An 18,309-nucleotide genomic window follows, 5' to 3' on the forward strand; every position below is an offset into this window, starting at 1 on the left:
GCAATTTGAGTCAAGGATGAATGCTGCAAAAATGGAAAGTCGATACGAGCAACATTTTTGGAGAAAGTAGTGATATTAGCAAACAACAGTGAAAAATGGACATTGTGCTGCAATGCACCATGGGAGTTTGGGGTTTTAAATGTTATTGTGGTTTATGTTAGTTTAACAGTGTTGTTAGTGTTATTGATTTATTGTGTTTTTGTAGTTCATTTCATTTAGTCAGTTTAATTAAGCATCATGTTGCCATTACCATGGGTGAGTTAAGTGTCATGTTGCTGTTACCATAAGTGAGAAGTGTAGTGCACCTAGCTGACCTATTTAAACCTTATGTACCGGCCTTTGCGTTCTCAGGGTGCAGGACTACTTTGTGTCAATAGGGTGAATAAGAAGTCTGCGGGTCACAGAGCTTTCTCTTATCATGCCCCTGTACTGTGGAATGATCTCCCTGTGTCAATAAAACAGTCAGATTCTGTGGAGGCTTTCAAGTCCTGACTTAAGACACACTTATTTTCCCTTTTGTATGGCTAGCATACTGGCATAGTATAGTTCTACGCTTTTCACTCTTTTAATTGATTTTATTAGGAAATGGAGTGGGCCACGGCCTCAACTTTACCTAAATTCTGAGTCTTTTAGTGAAACTCAGGGCTAGTGGCCAGCGATCACCTTAGTATTTCCTGTTTTCTTGTTGTTTAATGCTGACAAATTATACTGTATTTCTTGTCTTTCTGATGCTTGATGCTGTTTTTTGTCTCTGTTTAAGGTGCAGCTCCATCCAGAGATTGTGCTGGAGACCCTCCTGTCCTGTGTACCAACAGCTTTTCCTGTATATTTGTTTGGTGAATTGTTCTGTAATTTATGTCTATAGCATAGCCCAAGCAAAGGGTCACCCCTTTGAGTCTGGTCTGCTTGAGGTTTCTTCCTCAGAGGGAGTTTTTCCTTACCATTGTTGCTTTGGGGGTTAGTAAGGTTAGACCTTACTTGTGTGAAGCGCCTTGAGGCAACTCTGTTGTGATTTGGCGCTATATAAATGAAAGTAAATTGAAAGTTGAAATAGTGCATATGATGTGTTCCACCACTGTCTCTGTTTGTGGGTGTGTAAAAATAAAAGCACATGTTTGCAGCAGAGTACAGAAAAGACAAAAAGCTGTGCGAGTGTGAGTGCGTGCGTAAGACTTTGATTACGGACAAACAGGGGAGAGCTGACATTTGCCATTTGGTATGCTTTAGGCAGATGAATCTCATCACTGACAACGATTTGATACGTATGTCGATACACTACCAGCGATACAATACATATGTATGTATATGTACATATATACATGATGATACGATGCAGTACGATGCAATTGTATATGTATTTGCAATTTGGTGCAATACAATGCAATTAAACATGATGCAAAGAAATTATACCAAAAATTTAAATAGAAAATAAGAAGCTGCAATTCAATGGTACTATGGTATTCTTCATCTGATTCTACTACAACATTATGGAACAGGAATCGGTTCCCTCATATTTGGAACTTGCTTCATTACACTGTCAGAACTTAAACAGTACAGTAAACAGTAAAACAGCATCACTCTCAATGAGTGACTTAAAGTGAGTCACTCATTGACAGAGTACCGCCTTGGCAAAAGTAATTTGAGATACTTTTCCACCAGAGTTTTGCTTGAGCTCAGTTGACAGTCTGAGGAATATCAGTGGAGCAGCAGTGTCCATATGGTTTAGCAGCATGGCATTCATAGGGCCTCTTTACACATAGTACGATTAAGTACAAATCTGGGCGACTCACGGCAGAACAGCTCATATGAGCAAACCACAAAAACATCAAGCAGACAGGCAGGCATGCATGATCCCGGTGCGATGGTGTAGTCCAAGCAGGAACACAGTGCAAGCAGCTGGGACGAGGTGGACCACATCACGCCGCTGATGTGGAGGAAAATAAAATAAAAAACAGCTGTATAATTAGTGAATGTCACTGGGTTGATATAAATGATACATAAAAAGGGGACGCAGTCCAGAACCCCGTGGTTAAATAACCCTTGATAAATAAAAAGAAAAAATGCCACTCATGGGATTTGAACCTGTAAGCTCTGATTACCAGACAGAAACCTTACCACTGCACTACCATCGCTGGCCTGTAATTGGAGCGGAAAAATGTCTGAAATCAAGAAGGAGATGAAGGTGGTGCACTGTGTCTGGCCGCTGGAGCCCGGCACAAAGGTGAAAGATATTTTATATATTTCCACGTGAGGACAGCAGGCAGAGACACACGCCTCACAGAGGAATGTTGTAAGTTTGTTGCTGTTGTAAGAACATGTTCTCAAGCTTGGACGTCCAGAAACAGAGATCTTTACAGCCATGGCTGTAAGCAGACATCCCCCCCATCTGTTCAGCGCCCAGACCAACATGTCACTTTCTGTGTTATGTGGTCATTCATTTTCGTTATTTGTAATGTAATTGCATATGTAGGTATTGTCGCAATTATTTATATAATTGTCCTTGCCGTGGTTTCTGTGTTTGTAATGTGTGCATTGAGCTGCCATCTAGCTGCCATTGTGCTGTGATCAGCTGACATGCACCTCTCCGTGCTGTGTGTGCTCAGACCTGGCTGTCCGGCCCCCATGTGATCAGATCTGTACATACATATAAGCATTTTATGCAAGTGTGCCCCCTCTCCCCCCAGCACGCCAGATGTGTTGGGAAGAGTGGGGGGTGGTGTGACACATGCGCACACATGTGAGACACATGCACCACATGTGTGTGGCTTTTTGCAACTCCACGGTAGTGGGGCACTTAGACAAATTTCACATCCAGCTTGACAGTGATTGTCTGCTGACTGTTTTCATGATGATAGTGTGAATGGCCACACATTTTCTAAGTGCCAAACAAGAGGTGTTAGATGTTTGTGTGTGTCAGCAGGAATTTGGCCGACACCTGCCGCGAGAAGGTTCGATGGGCTCGCACAACGCACGCTCTGTCTTTCAGCCGCTTGTGTGCACAAATACTTGTAGCAACAGGTTTAGGAGGCATTGGAAGCAGCTACGATTTTACACGTATTACATACGATTCCTGCTTCATGTGCACTTCATGCGCAATTCGACCAAATTTGCAGTATGTGTGAAGGGGCCCTTACAAGCAGACTGCATCTTGTGAAGTTTCTCATCTTTTTAAAAACAGATAAAGTATCCCCAAATGCTTGATTTAAATGTTTTAGGTGCGTCAAAAAGCTCCAACTGCTCGCAGACCTCCATTTTGTTGTGGTAGAAATGTGCTTTCTGGTTTCTGCCCAGTCCATGTTCAAAACAAAAATCAAAGCAGGGATGGGGCATTCAATGTGCCTTAGAAAAAAAATCGATGCAAGCATGCAGCGAGCGATGTGATCACGATTTCATCTGTCATTTGAATCAATGCAAACTGCATGAATCAATACACTCACGTCGCGCACATTTGTATCTAGATACCAATTTGTATCGATTAATCTCTACATGCCTAGTATGCTTATGTATTGGGTCAAGGATGAACACCACCAAAATGGAACATTGATAGCACTTATATTTTTGGAGAAGCTAGATATTAGCTAATACACTGAACAATGGACGTTGATAATTACATTCTGGATTCACACACCATTCCAGCAGGGGCAGTAAATCAGCTATATATTAAAAGTATGTGTGCGTGCATATGTGCATGATTTTTAGTTAGTTCAATGTAAGTAAAAAATAGTTTAAAATATACAAATATTAATATTATCTGTAAAAATGTCTTCAAAAGTGGATCTTGACTCTGGGGGGGCTGTTCTGACCCCTGTGGCTATACGCCGGCACAGAAAAATTAATTTTATTGATTTGATGGTAAAGAGTTTACATCATATACGCCATCTGTCAAAAACATGCCTGGTCCATGTTTGAAAGAAAGTAGTGTGAAACATATTTTTTAAATTTTCACTACAGGTGTGCTGGCTGTATTACTGTGTTTGCACTGCACTAACAAACAGAGGCAGATTGACATACACTGTTGATGATATTTGTGCAAAAAACTGGACCCAGAACATGTTGTCATCTGTGTGATGAATATGATTTCAGCCAAAGGAGAACCTGGCCCATTGATGCCAAAATTGACATCTGCCAAAAACATTTGCAATATGGTGCATCCAGAAAGTATTCACAGTGCTTCATTTTTTCCACATTTATGTTATAGCGTAATTTCTAAATGGATGAAATTCATTTTTTTCCATCAAAAGTCTGCGCACAATACCCATAACGACAATGTGAAAACTATTTTTTTTTTCATATTTTTGCAAATTTATTAAAAGTAAAATAAATAAATAAAAGACATAGAGCTTTTCACTGGTGCAAGGCAATTTTCTAAGGATTTTATGTGGATGAGATTACCAGCAGTTATCGGTATGTACAACTGAGTATCATCATAGAAATGAAAGATAATCCTAAAAGGCCGCAATATGTGGGCGCAATATGTGCTCCTTGGGCGCAATATGTGCCCAAGGAGTGCTATATAATGGGACTAACTATCTACATAGTTGGTCCCATTCACTCGGCTGTCCCAAGTGTGTTGCACAGTTCAAAACACCCTTGGCGCTGTCGAGATGGGATGCACATCTGATGGTGGTCTATGTGCAGTTACTGCGCCATCTGATTGCAGTCTACATATTCTGATGGCATCAGAACAGCATTTGAAATGATCTGATCACGGTTGATTGAGCTCTGAGATGGATTGGCCATGGCAAAGCCTACCAGCATGTTGTGCCACGTATGTCCACCTCCAATGGACCCCGGCCAAGGTGGGCAAAGGAAATGTTGATATGTAATAACAACTATGTGGCACACATACATCATGTGCAGTGGGTGTGAACAGCGCACAATCAAGCCAAAAGCATTGTGTGCCACTGCACAGCACATGCTGCTGCAGATCTGAAGAGGCTATAATATCCATAATAGAGCTTACAGGACAGATATATTTCCATTTATTTCCATTTCCATCCAAATAATGTGAAATATTAGGCCTATCATATCTGTGATACCACGGGCAGCTGTACCTCTCCGTGGACTCATGCGCAGTAATGCGTCATTGCATGCGTCAGAGCTGAACAGATCTCACCGCTGTAATATACATATTATTACTTAATCATCATCTAAACTCTGTAGGAGGTATGATGTGGAACTATATCGCCAGGCCATGACAACACTATTAAACATGAATCTCACCTCCAGCACAGAACCAGGAGTGTTTCACAGAACAGGGTCCAGGAACCAGAGCCTGAGGTGAAAGCCTCTCACCCGGCTGCTGTGTGCTACAAACAAACACGGCATAAATAAATCCCATGTGATAATCCAGTCAGCCATCACCATGTACAGAGTTGCATTGTGCTGCTGAAGTGAGCAAAAACACACAAAAATAAGTTAAAGTTCACTAGAAAGGCTGTGTCTGATGAATCCTGTGCACATGGGAAAGATTGGCCCACTGCCAGCAGGTGGTTGACAGCAGTACTCGCGTGCGCACGTGCGTGCCTGCAGACACAGCAAAGTTTGGCATGCAGTAAAGTTTGAGCAGCAAATGGTGTCGAGTCACTGACAACACACACACTGAGTGATCATTTCATCATTTCAACACCTGTTCTATGCACACACAAGCATGTGAGCTCAGTAACACTGGGAAGGAGACGATGAGTGACAATGTGATTGCATGAGTGACTGAGTGACCGCACCGATGCCAGTGTCGCCGACCAAACGGCCCCCCCTAAAAATTGGTCCACCCTGCCTCCACTGCACATGCGTCATTAGCAGTGGTTCACGGATTAAAACCTCGTTTCTGCTTAAAACTGCACTCCAGTCATCATCTATCTGTTGTGTGGGCCGCTGAAGAGGAGGTACTGCTGGCCCACCACCACCAGAGGGCGCCCTGTCTGGAGTGCGGGCTCCAGGCACCAGAGGGCGCTGCCGCCTCACAGGAGCAGCCGGGGTGACAGCTGTCACTTATCGCCTACGACAGCTGTCACCAATCATCTGATCAGCAGTGGTATATCAGCAAGACGACATCTCCACCTCTTTGCCGAGATATCGCTCTACCTAGGAGGTACAGTACTCAGCCGACTGTGTTGTCTTTTTGACATTAACACTTTGTTACTTTTGTGCGTTAAATAGCAGACATTCTTCCGACGAGAGGTGGAGGTGGTTTTCCCGCCATATGGGTTGCTGGGTGCAAACGCACCCACATTTAACTGTTTTTGTTCCTCGCCAGCAGTACCAGATCCGACACGCGGAGGCAGTGGCCACCTGGGAGTTCGGGACTTGGCGGCTCCAGTATTCCCGGGGTTCGGTGGCGGAGGAAATCGTGTGGTTCCGGTTCTGCTTTGGACAGACGTCTCTTATCTTCGAGCCTGCCCACGTGACACATTTTGTGAATTGACTTCTTTGTCTATTGTTGTAATCTGTTGTGTTTGTTGTGCTTATTCACAACAGTAAAGTGTTGTTATTTGACTTCCTCCATTGTCCGTTCATTTGCGCCCCCTGTTGTGGGTCCGTGTTCCTACACTTTCCCAACACTATCTCAAGCTTTTGTACAGCAATCATTTCCACATAAATTCAGCATTATTTCATCGTACAAGATGGATGAAGCGATCAGAGCACCACAGGTACAAGAGTTGCTAGCTGATGTGTTTACTGTGCGTCGTCATTTCAAAGCGTCATGGAGTTTCGCCTCATTTCTACTTAAAACGGCCTCATTTCTGCTTAAAACTGACTTTAGAATGATTTCAGAGGTTTTACCTTGTCATCTGTTGGTTAATAATCCCATTAAGTTTTTGCTTGCCTCTACTGGTGGTTGGCTCTCACTGCGGTATTGTATCACTTCCTGTTCCGGAGCACAGCGGTGTTTTTCTGTATCTGTTAGCTGTTTAATCTGCGCAGTTAGATTGATCTAGTTATCTAGATTACGATTTGTTTCCCAGTGTAATCTTTACGTGCCTTAACTAAAGCACTCCTTCTGCTGAATCACCTCTAAATTATTTACACATTATTCACTTTGCGTGTTTTTAGGAATCCGCTAGCTTAGCGTAGCTACTAGCTCTTAGCCGATTTAGCATGGCGGCTTCTCCTGTCTCTCCCGCACTTTTCTGCTCTTGGTGTGAAATGTTTAGTTATTCCTCGGCCTCCTTTAGCAGTAATGGTACTTGTAATAAGTGTAGCTTATTCGTAGCTTTGGAGGCCAGGCTGGGCGAATTGGAGACTCGGCTCCGCACCGTGGAAAATTCTACAGCTAGCGAGGCCCCTGTAGTCGGTGCGGACCAAGGTAGCTTAGCCGCCGTTAGTTCCCCCCTGGCAGATCCCGAGCAGCCGGGAAAGCAGGCCGACTGGGTGACTGTGAGGAGGAAGCGTAGCCCTAAACAGAAGCCCCGTGTACACCGCCAACCCGTTCACATCTCTAACCGTTTTTCCCCACTCGACGACACACCCGCCGAGGATCAAACTCTGGTTATTGGCGACTCTGTTTTGAGAAATGTGAAGTTAGCGACACCAGCAACCATAGTCAATTGTCTTCCGGGGGCCAGAGCAGGCGACATTGAAGGAAATTTGAAACTGCTGGTTAAGGCTAAGCGTAAATTTGGTAAGATTGTAATTCACGTCGGCAGTAATGACACCCGGTTACGCCAATCGGAGGTCACTAAAATTAACATTAAATCGGTGTGTAACTTTGCAAAAACAATGTCGGACTCTGTAGTTTTCTCTGGGCCCCTCCCCAATCAGACCGGGAGTGACATGTTTAGCCGCATGTTCTCCTTGAATTGCTGGCTGTCTGAGTGGTGTCCAAAAAATGAGGTGGGCTTCATAGATAATTGGCAAAGCTTCTGGGGAAAACCTGGTCTTGTTAGGAGAGACGGCATCCATCCCACTTTGGATGGAGCAGCTCTCATTTCTAGAAATCTGGCTAATTTTCTTAAATCCTCCAAACCGTGACTATCCAGGGTTGGGACCAGGAAGCAGAGTTGTAGTCTTACACACCTCTCTGCAGCTTCTCTCCCCCTGCCATCCCCTCATTACCCCATCCCCGTAGAGACGGTGCCTGCTCCCAGACTACCAATAACCAGCAAAAATCTATTTAAGCATAAAAATTCAAAAAGAAAAAATAATATAGCACCTTCAACTGCACCACAGACTAAAACAGTTAAATGTGGTCTATTAAACATTAGGTCTCTCTCTTCTAAGTCCCTGTTGGTAAATGATATAATAATTGATCAACATATTGATTTATTCTGCCTAACAGAAACCTGGTTACAGCAGGATGAATATGTTAGTTTAAATGAGTCAACACCCCCGAGTCACACTAACTGTCAGAATGCTCGTAGCACGGGCCGGGGCGGTGGATTAGCAGCAATCTTCCATTCCAGCTTATTAATTAATCAAAAACCCAGACAGAGCTTTAATTCATTTGAAAGCTTGTCTCTTAGTCTTGTCCATCCAAATTGGAAGTCCCAAAAACCAGTTTTATTTGTTATTATCTATCGTCCACCTGGTCGTTACTGTGAGTTTCTCTGTGAATTTTCAGACCTTTTGTCTGACTTAGTGCTTAGCTCAGATAAGATAATTATAGTGGGCGATTTTAACATCCACACAGATGCTGAGAATGACAGCCTCAACACTGCATTTAATCTATTATTAGACTCTATTGGCTTTGCTCAAAAAGTAAATGAGTCCACCCACCACTTTAATCATATCTTAGATCTTGTTCTGACTTATGGTATGGAAATAGAAGACTTAACAGTATTCCCTGAAAACTCCCTTCTGTCTGATCATTTTTTAATAACATTTACATTTACTCTGATGGACTACCCAGCAGTAGGGAATAAGTTTCATTACACTAGAAGTCTTTCAGAAAGCGCTGTAACTAGGTTTAAGGATATGATTCCTTCTTTATGTTCTCTAATGCCATATAACAACACAGTGCAGAGTAGCTACCTAAACTCTGTAAGGGAGATAGAGTATCTCGTCAATAGTTTTACATCCTCATTGAAGACAGCTTTGGATGCTGTAGCTCCTCTGAAAAAGAGAGCTTTAAATCAGAAGTGTCTGACTCCATGGTATAACTCTCAAACTCGTAGCTTAAAGCAGATAACCCGTAAGTTGGAGAGGAAATGGCGTCTCACTAATTTAGAAGATCTTCACTTAGCCTGGAAAAAGAGTCTGTTGCTCTATAAAAAAGCCCTCCGTAAAGCTAGGACATCTTTCTACTCATCACTAATTGAAGAAAATAAGAACAACCCCAGGTTTCTTTTCAGCACTGTAGCCAGGCTGACAAAGAGTCAGAGCTCTATTGAGCTGAGTATTCCATTAACTTTAACTAGTAATGAGTTCATGACTTTCTTTGCTAACAAAATTTTAACTATTAGAGAAAAAATTACTCATAACCATCCCAAAGACGTATCGTTATCTTTGGCTGCTTTCAGTGATGCCGGTATTTGGTTAGACTCTTTCTCTCCGATTGTTCTGTCTGAGTTATTTTCATTAGTTACTTCATCCAAACCATCAACATGTTTATTAGACCCCATTCCTACCAGGCTGCTCAAGGAAGCCCTACCATTATTTAATGCTTCGATCTTAAATATGATCAATCTATCTTTGTTAGTTGGCTATGTACCACAGGCTTTTAAGGTGGCAGTAATTAAACCATTACTTAAAAAGCCATCACTTGACCCAGTTATCTTAGCTAATTATAGGCCAATCTCCAACCTTCCTTTTCTCTCAAAAATTCTTGAAAGGGTAGTTGTAAAACAGCTAACTGATCATCTGCAGAGGAATGGTCTATTTGAAGAGTTTCAGTCAGGTTTTAGAATTCATCATAGTACAGAAACAGCATTAGTGAAGGTTACAAATGATCTTCTTATGGCCTCGGACAGTGGACTCATCTCTGTGCTTGTTCTGTTAGACCTCAGTGCTGCTTTTGATACTGTTGACCATAAAATTTTATTACAGAGATTAGAGCATGCCATAGGTATTAAAGGCACTGCGCTGCGGTGGTTTGAATCATATTTGTCTAATAGATTACAATTTGTTCATGTAAATGGGGAATCTTCTTCACAGACTAAAGTTAATTATGGAGTTCCACAAGGTTCTGTGCTAGGACCAATTTTATTCACTTTATATATGCTTCCCTTAGGCAGTATTATTAGACGGTATTGCTTAAATTTTCATTGTTACGCAGATGATACCCAGCTTTATCTATCCATGAAGCCAGACAACACACACCAATTAGCTAAACTGCAGGATTGTCTTACAGACATAAAGACATGGATGACCTCTAATTTCCTGCTTTTAAACTCAGATAAAACTGAAGTTATTGTACTTGGCCCCACAAATCTTAGAAACATGGTGTCTAACCAGATCCTTACTGTGGATGGCATTACCCTGACCTCTAGTAATACTGTGAGAAATCTTGGAGTCATTTTTGATCAGGATATGTCATTCAAAGCGCATATTAAACAAATATGTAGGACTGCTTTTTTGCATTTACGCAATATCTCTAAAATCAGAAAGGTCTTGTCTCAGAGTGATGCTGAAAAACTAATTCATGCATTTATTTCCTCTAGGCTGGACTATTGTAATTCATTATTATCAGGTTGTCCTAAAAGTTCCCTAAAAAGCCTTCAGTTAATTCAAAATGCTGCAGCTAGAGTACTGACGGGGACTAGAAGGAGAGAGCATATCTCACCCATATTGGCCTCTCTTCATTGGCTTCCTGTTAATTCTAGAATAGAATTTAAAATTCTTCTTCTTACTTATAAGGTTTTGAATAATCAGGTCCCATCTTATCTTAGGGACCTCGTAGTACCATATCACCCCAATAGAGCGCTTCGCTCTCAGACTGCAGGCTTACTTGTAGTTCCTAGGGTTTGTAAGAGTAGAATGGGAGGCAGAGCCTTCAGCTTTCAGGCTCCTCTCCTGTGGAACCAGCTCCCAATTCAGATCAGGGAGACAGACACCCTCTCTACTTTTAAGATTAGGCTTAAAACTTTCCTTTTTGCTAAAGCTTATAGTTAGGGCTGGATCAGGTGACCCTGAACCATCCCTTAGTTATGCTGCTATAGACGTAGACTGCTGGGGGGTTCCCATGATGCACTGTTTCTTTCTCTTTTTGCTCTGTATGCACCACTCTGCATTTAATCATTAGTGATCGATCTCTGCTCCCCTCCACAGCATGTCTTTTTCCTGGTTCTCTCCCTCAGCCCCAACCAGTCCCAGCAGAAGACTGCCCCTCCCTGAGCCTGGTTCTGCTGGAGGTTTCTTCCTGTTAAAAGGGAGTTTTTCCTTCCCACTGTAGCCAAGTGCTTGCTCACAGGGGGTCGTTTTGACCGTTGGGGTTTTACATAATTATTGTATGGCCTTGCCTTACAATATAAAGCGCCTTGGGGCAACTGTTTGTTGTGATTTGGCGCTATATAAAAAAAATTGATTGATTGATTAATCCATTTGATTGCTTAGGGCGAAGAGACTCCATCTCAGACATGCTGCTGTGGTCCGAAATGACACATGCGCAGTGAAGGCAGGTGGACTGATTTTTAGGGCGGGACCATCTGGTCTGCGACACTGGCTTTGACACATATGACGTGTGTCCTGTTCATACATTGGTTATACTGTGTGTGTATATATATATATACTCAACATTTTGTATGAGATGAACTCAAAGATCTAAAACTTTTTCCACATACATAATATCACCATTTCCCTCAAATATTGTTCACAAACCCGTCTAAATCTGTGATAGTGAGCACTTCTCCTTTGCTGAGATAATCCATCCCACCTCACAGGTGTGCCATATCAAGATGCTAATTAGACACCATGATTAGTGCACAGGTGTGCCTTAGACTGTCCACAATAAAAGGCCACTCTGAAAGGTGCAGTTTTATCACACAGCACAATGCCACAGATGTCGCAAGATTTGAGGGAGCGTGCAATTGGCATGCTGACAGCAGGAATGTCAACCAGAGCTGTTGCTCGTGTATTGAATGTTCATTTCTCTACCATAAGCTGTCTCCAAAGGCGTTTCAGAGAATTTGGCAGTACATCCAACCAGCCTCACAACTGCAGACCACGTGTAACCACACCAGCCCAGGACCTCCACATCCAGCATGTTCACCTCCAAGATCGTCTGAGACCAGCCACTCGGACAGCTGCTGAAAGAGTCGGTTTGCATAACCAAAGAATTTCTGCACAAACTGTCAGAAACCATCTCAGGGAAGCTCATCTGCATGCTCGTCGTCCTCATCAGGGTCTCGACCTGACTCCAGTTCGTCGTAACTGACTTGAGTGGGCAAATGCTCACATTCGCTGGCGTTTGGCACGTTGGCGAGGTGTTCTCTTCACGGATGAATCCTGGTTCACACTGTTCAGGGCAGATGGCAGACAGCATGTGTGGCATCGTGTGGGTGAGCGGTTTTCTGATGTCAATGTTGTGGATCGAGTGGCCCATGGTGGCGGTGGGGTTATGGTATGGGCAGGCGAAGAACACAGGTGCATTTTATTGATGGCATTTTGAATGCACAGAGATACCGTGACAAGATCCTGAGGCCCATTGTTGTGCCATACATCCAAGAACATCACCTCATGTTGCAGCAGGATAATGCACGGCCCCATGTTGCAAGGATCTGTACACAATTCTTGGAAGCTGAAAATGTCCCAGTTCTTGCATGGCCGGCATACTCACCGGACATGTCACCCATTGAGCATGTTTGGGATGCTCTGGACCGGCGTATACGACAACGTGTACCAGTTCCTGCCAATATCCAGCAACTTCGCACAGCCATTGAAGAGGAGTGGACCAACATTCCACAGGCCACAATTGACAACCTGATCAACTCTATGCGAAGGAGATGTGTTGCACTGCATGAGGCAAATGGTGGTCACACCAGATACTGACTGGTATCCCCCCCCAATAAAACAAAACTGCACCTTTCAGAGTGGCCTTTTATTGTGGGCAGTCTAAGGCACACCTGTGCACTAATCATGGTGTCTAATCAGCATCTTGATATGGCACGCCTGTGAGGTGGGATGGATTATCTCAGCAAAGGAGAAGTGCTCACTATCACAGATTTAGACTGGTTTGTGCACAGTATTTGAGGGAAATGGTGATATTGTGTATGTGGAAAAAGTTTTAGATCGTTGAGTTCATCTCATACAAAATGGGAGCAAAACCAAAAGTGTTGCGTTTATATTTTTGTTGAGTATATATATATATTGTCCAAAGGGAGGACACTCCGGTCCTGTGTTTGCCATCGAGATGTTTGGATATTGGGTAGTCTTCAATGCCTTTTATGGTCGTCTGACAGCAGTCTGTGTCATCTATCTGTTGTCTAAATACGCCATGGATGCAATCATGCAGGTGTGGACGAGGTAGTCTGGACGTGATCCGCCCACAGCCTACATGCCTTTTTCCCCCCCGACTGCGTCCGAATTATGGGCATTTTCTCCATGTCCATCTGGTTCCTGCACTTTCTTGCTATGTGTGACTGCTTAAGTTTTAAGTCTTATTATAATTTTGATTGCATGTAGTATTTCTCCCCACAGATATTCATACTGTATGCCCCAGTTTAAGCACCACTGACTTATCATAACTGTACCTTTGTATGCATGTCATTGAGAGCCAGAACGCTTTTGCGTGATCTCACCCCTCCACACAGAGGCCAAACAAAGTAAACATTTTTTTTTATTATTTTTTATTTTTATCTTGGTGGCTCAAGGGATTTATTTTTATCACGTGCGGAATGCTGAAGAGTCGACTGAAGCCTGTAGTAAACACTGGCATGAATGAATAAGGTGCTGTTACTCTTTCTACTTTTAAAATAAGTTAATTGTCTTGTTGTTGCACAAAGAACTGACATTCTCTAGTTCAGGCTGAGGAACATATCAGGAGCAGAAAAACACAGAGGAACTGTTTTAAGATGCTACATTTCTTCAGCCACAGCAAGGAACTAAAGTACTTTCAGACATAATTTTTTCCAAAATCAAGGCGCTTTATTTGGGTAAGTTTTCATCAGGCTGTGATGATGAATCCAACTGAAACAAACAGGTAAGATTAAGACTTTATATTTATTCCATGTGCAAATGGTTGTAGTATTTGAAACAGTCTGAACTGTTCGCATAAGGACTGCAGCTTTCAGTTGTTGAGCCAATCAATGAACATATTTCAACTTTTGAGACACTTACAAGTAACTTGTGTCAATGATCGCATAATTTACGTACAACTTATGAACCGTGTATGCAGAACATATAAGACATATGCTGGCATGCATTGAAAATATTGTGTATCCCAAAGTTTTTTGACAAACTCATAGTACTACAACCTATACCAGCATGCTTCAACATGCTCTTAACTTAAACAAAACTTTACTCATAATGTATTAGACATACACCAGCGTATTTTTAACACGTCGGCATATGTTTGCTAAATCATCAAGGTGTGACAGCGCATTTAAAGCTGCAGGAAATTAAGAATGTCCTATAGTGCAGCAGGTATTGGTCAGTGAACAAACAAAACACTGGCCTAGTTTTCAGGTGCTGTCCAGTTGAGGGGAACTGGGACACTTGAAAGGAGATGAGAGTGGAACGAGTGCAGGGGATAGAAGCTAATGGTTTAATAGAGCTCTCTTATGAGGGAAGGAGAAGCAACATGCGGACCACTCTTGTGCTTTCAAGTGGTCCAAAACTATGCATTCATTAGCTTCCCAGCTCGTCAGCCTCTCTGCCTCCTGCTGCTTTGTCTGAATCGGTCACTTCACTGAGTAGAGAGAAGTGTGTCAAGTGTGTTTCTGTTTGTGTGGGCTTGCTGGGTGTGTTTGGCTGTTCCTTGTTTACCTTGTACTGTTCTGAACATTGACTGATGAACCATTTAAAGGGTGGTGTATTCACTGAGATATGCCAGTTTCCTTATTTGAAGGAGCAGATGGGCCAGAAATGAGAATGGATATTCATTGGGAATCTTTTCTTTGTCACACATTCATGCTTGGCCATGCACACAGACATCGACTCGTAGTGTGTGATCCATCATGGCATACAAGCACTTCGGATGTCACGCTAGCTAAACACAAATAGCCCAGTTGGGGGCCTATTACCCATTTCTTTGTCAATGTTACAAAGGGGTGCGATTAGTATTTAGTATTTACCTTTTTCCAGATGCTAATATTCAAACACACTGTATACTGTAAATCTACTGTACATTGTAATGCTATAAACTCTATGATATGTCTGTGCTCCATCTACATTGTCCCATGTTTCATAGACAGAAATGTAAAACACAGTAAATGGACTTATGTTATTTGGCAGCCATTTTTGGTTGTTGTTAACCCGACATTGATTCTGAGCTATGGTTTTGACGTATGTGCATACATGCAAATGGGGTATAACAACACAGATTGAAGTAATGATCAATATGAAGAAATATTTTAGAAGATCAAATCAAATCAATTTTATTTATATAGCGCCAAATCACAACAAACAGTTGCCCCAAGGCGCTTCATATTGCAAAGCAAAGCCATACAATAATTACAGAAAAACCCCAACTGTCAAAATGGATGGTACTCAGATGTTTGCATTTGTTATCTAGAGTTGCACAGACAGCAAATAAGGCACTCATAGAGCCACAAGGTTGCTCGATAGAGGTATTTGGAAATGCCAATATCTTACCAGGAAAATAAAGGTCCCAGTATTTACGGCCTTGGCGCTCACCAGCTTATGGTATGCTTGTGAGGTTGCTATTGTAGTCCATGGGCCAAGCAGGTTTTTGGTACCACTGAAGGTGACCAAACAATACTTGGAATCCAGCCTCAGTGTATCATGGCCTACACAAAAATGTACAGTGAGGAAAATAAGTATTTGAACACCCTGTGATTTTGCAAGTTCTCCCACTTAGAAATCATGGAGGGGTCTGAAATTTTCATCTTAGGTGCATGTCCACTGTGAGAGACATAATCTTAAAAAAAAAAAAAAAAATCGGAAGTCACAATGTATGATTTTTTAATAATTTATTTGTATGTTACTGCTGCAAATAAGTATTTGAACACCTACCAACCAGCAATAATTCTGGCTCACACAGACCTGTTAATTTTTCTTTGAGAAGTCCTCTTATTCTGCACTCTTTACCTGTATTGATTGCACCTGTTTGAACTTGTTACCTGTATAAAAGACACCTGTTCACACACTCAATTAATCACATTCCAACCTGTCCACATAGCCAAGACCAAAGACCTGTCTAAGGACACCAGGGACAAAACTGTAGACCTGCACAAGGCTGGGATGGACTACAGGACAACAGGCAAGCAGCTTGGTAGAAGACAACAACTGTTATGATTATTTATTAGAAAGTGGAAGAAACACAAGATGACTGTCAATCTCCCTCGGTCTGGGATTCCATGCAAGATCTCACTTTGTGGGGTAAGGATGATTCTGAGAAAGCTCAGAACTACACAGGACGACCTGGTCAATGACCTGAAGAGAGCTGGGACCACAGTCACAAAGATTACATTAGTAAAACATGATGCTGTCGTGGTTTAAAATTCCGCGGGGCAGCAAGGTCCCCCTGCTCAAGCCAGCACATGTCCAAGCCCATTTGAAGTTCACCAGTGACCATCTGGATTATCCAGAGGAGGCATGGGAGAAGGTCATGTGGTCAGATGAGACCAGAATAGAGCTTTTTGTAATCAACTCTACTTACCATGTTTAGAGGATGAGAAGAACCCCAAGAAAACCATCCCAACCATGAAGCATGGTGGTGGAAACATCATACTCTGGGGATGCTCTTCTGCAAAGGGGACAGGACGACTGCACCGTATTGAAGGGAGGATGGATGGGGTCATGTATTGCGAGATTTTGGCAAACAACCTCCTTCCCTCAGTAAGAGCATTGAAGATGGGTCATGGCTGGGTCTTCCAGCATGACAATGACCCCAAACACACAGCCAGGGCAACTAAGGAGGGGCTCCGTAAGAAGCATTTCAAGGTCCTGGAGTGGCCTGGCCAGTCTCCAGACCTGAACCCGATAGAAAATCTTTGGAGAGAGCTGAACTCCAAACCTGAAAGATTTGGAGAAGATCTGTATGGAGGAGTGGACCAAAATCCCTGCTGCAGTGTGTGCAAACCTGGTGAAAAACTACAGAAAACGTTTGACCTCTGTAATTGCAAACAAAGGCTACTGTACCAAATATTAACATTGATTTTCACAGGTGTTGGGTTGTGCTGCTCTCCTGCCTACATCTGAAAAGCATTTCCCCTGTCTCCCTTTCTCATGTGTTGACATTTGCAGCAGTAACATACAAATAAATTATTAAAAATCATACATTGTGATTTCCAGATTTTTTTTAGATTATGTCTCTCACAGTGGACATGCACCTAAGATGAAAATTTCAGACCCCTCCATGATTACTAAGTGGGAGAACTTGCAAAATCGCAGGGTGTTTAAATACTTATTTTCCTCACTGTATAATAACCATCCCAGGGTGGTAGCTGTAGCCAGCTTGGGGTCAATGAAGAATTACACAGAAGTTAAAATCTAAAAATGCTCCAATCATGTTGAAAACTATATCACATTATTTCTCTGATCATAACGATTTCAAAAAGGTATAGTTTAGACCATCTATGATGGAATGTTCTGGAGTTATGCGGTTAAAACAGCAAAAATGGTGACAAAGGTCAACTTCAGTTTGTGCAGGGGTCAAAAGTTAAAGTTGCTCTAATTTCAGTAAAAAATTATGCAAATTATTTGTTTGTGTTGATAAGGTTCTAATAAGGAATAGTTTGCACCATCTGTCATGCTTAGTTATCACGTTACAGGGTAACATGTACCACTTGTCATTGAATTCAATGGATGTCGACCTTGTTTGACCTTTACTTTGGAGACCATACATTCAACACAGTCAAAACGATTCCATTTATTAATCCTTTTATTTCAACCAATAATTTGCATAATTTTTTTTTTTTTTTTACTGAAATTGGAGTAACTTTAACTTTTGACCCCTGTACAACCTGAACCTGACCTTTGTCACCATTTTTGCTGTTTTTACCCCATAACCCCAGAACATTCCATCACCGATAGTCCAAATTATATCTTTTTGGAATCATTATGATCAGACAAATAATGTGATATAGTTTTGTATTTTTACATTTTGACCTGTGTAATTCTTCATTGACCCCGAGCTGGCTCCAGCTACAACCCTGTGCATCATACAACATACATTTTTGTGTAGGCCATGGTACACTGAGGCTGAATTCTAAGTGTTGTTTGGTCACCTACAGTGGTACCAATCAGGTCAAT

General features: G+C 42.2%; 1 protein-coding gene and 1 long non-coding RNA gene across 2 annotated transcripts in view; one reads left to right on the top strand and one right to left on the bottom strand.

Annotated features, from left to right (window-relative positions):
* The window catches only part of reln (reelin), a 360,124-nt gene that overhangs the window by 20,936 nt on the left and 320,879 nt on the right, over window positions 1-18,309 (top strand).
* Window positions 1,360-16,168, bottom strand: LOC117515630. Its single transcript, XR_004562196.1, has 3 exons — window positions 16,159-16,168; window positions 13,498-13,500; window positions 1,360-1,468 (listed from the first exon to the last, which is right to left on the bottom strand). It is a non-coding gene; the product is annotated as an uncharacterized LOC117515630 (long non-coding RNA).

The sequence above is a fragment of the Thalassophryne amazonica genome, chromosome 8, assembly GCF_902500255.1.
Source record: "Thalassophryne amazonica chromosome 8, fThaAma1.1, whole genome shotgun sequence".
In the NCBI taxonomy this organism is placed as follows: domain Eukaryota; kingdom Metazoa; phylum Chordata; class Actinopteri; order Batrachoidiformes; family Batrachoididae; genus Thalassophryne; species Thalassophryne amazonica.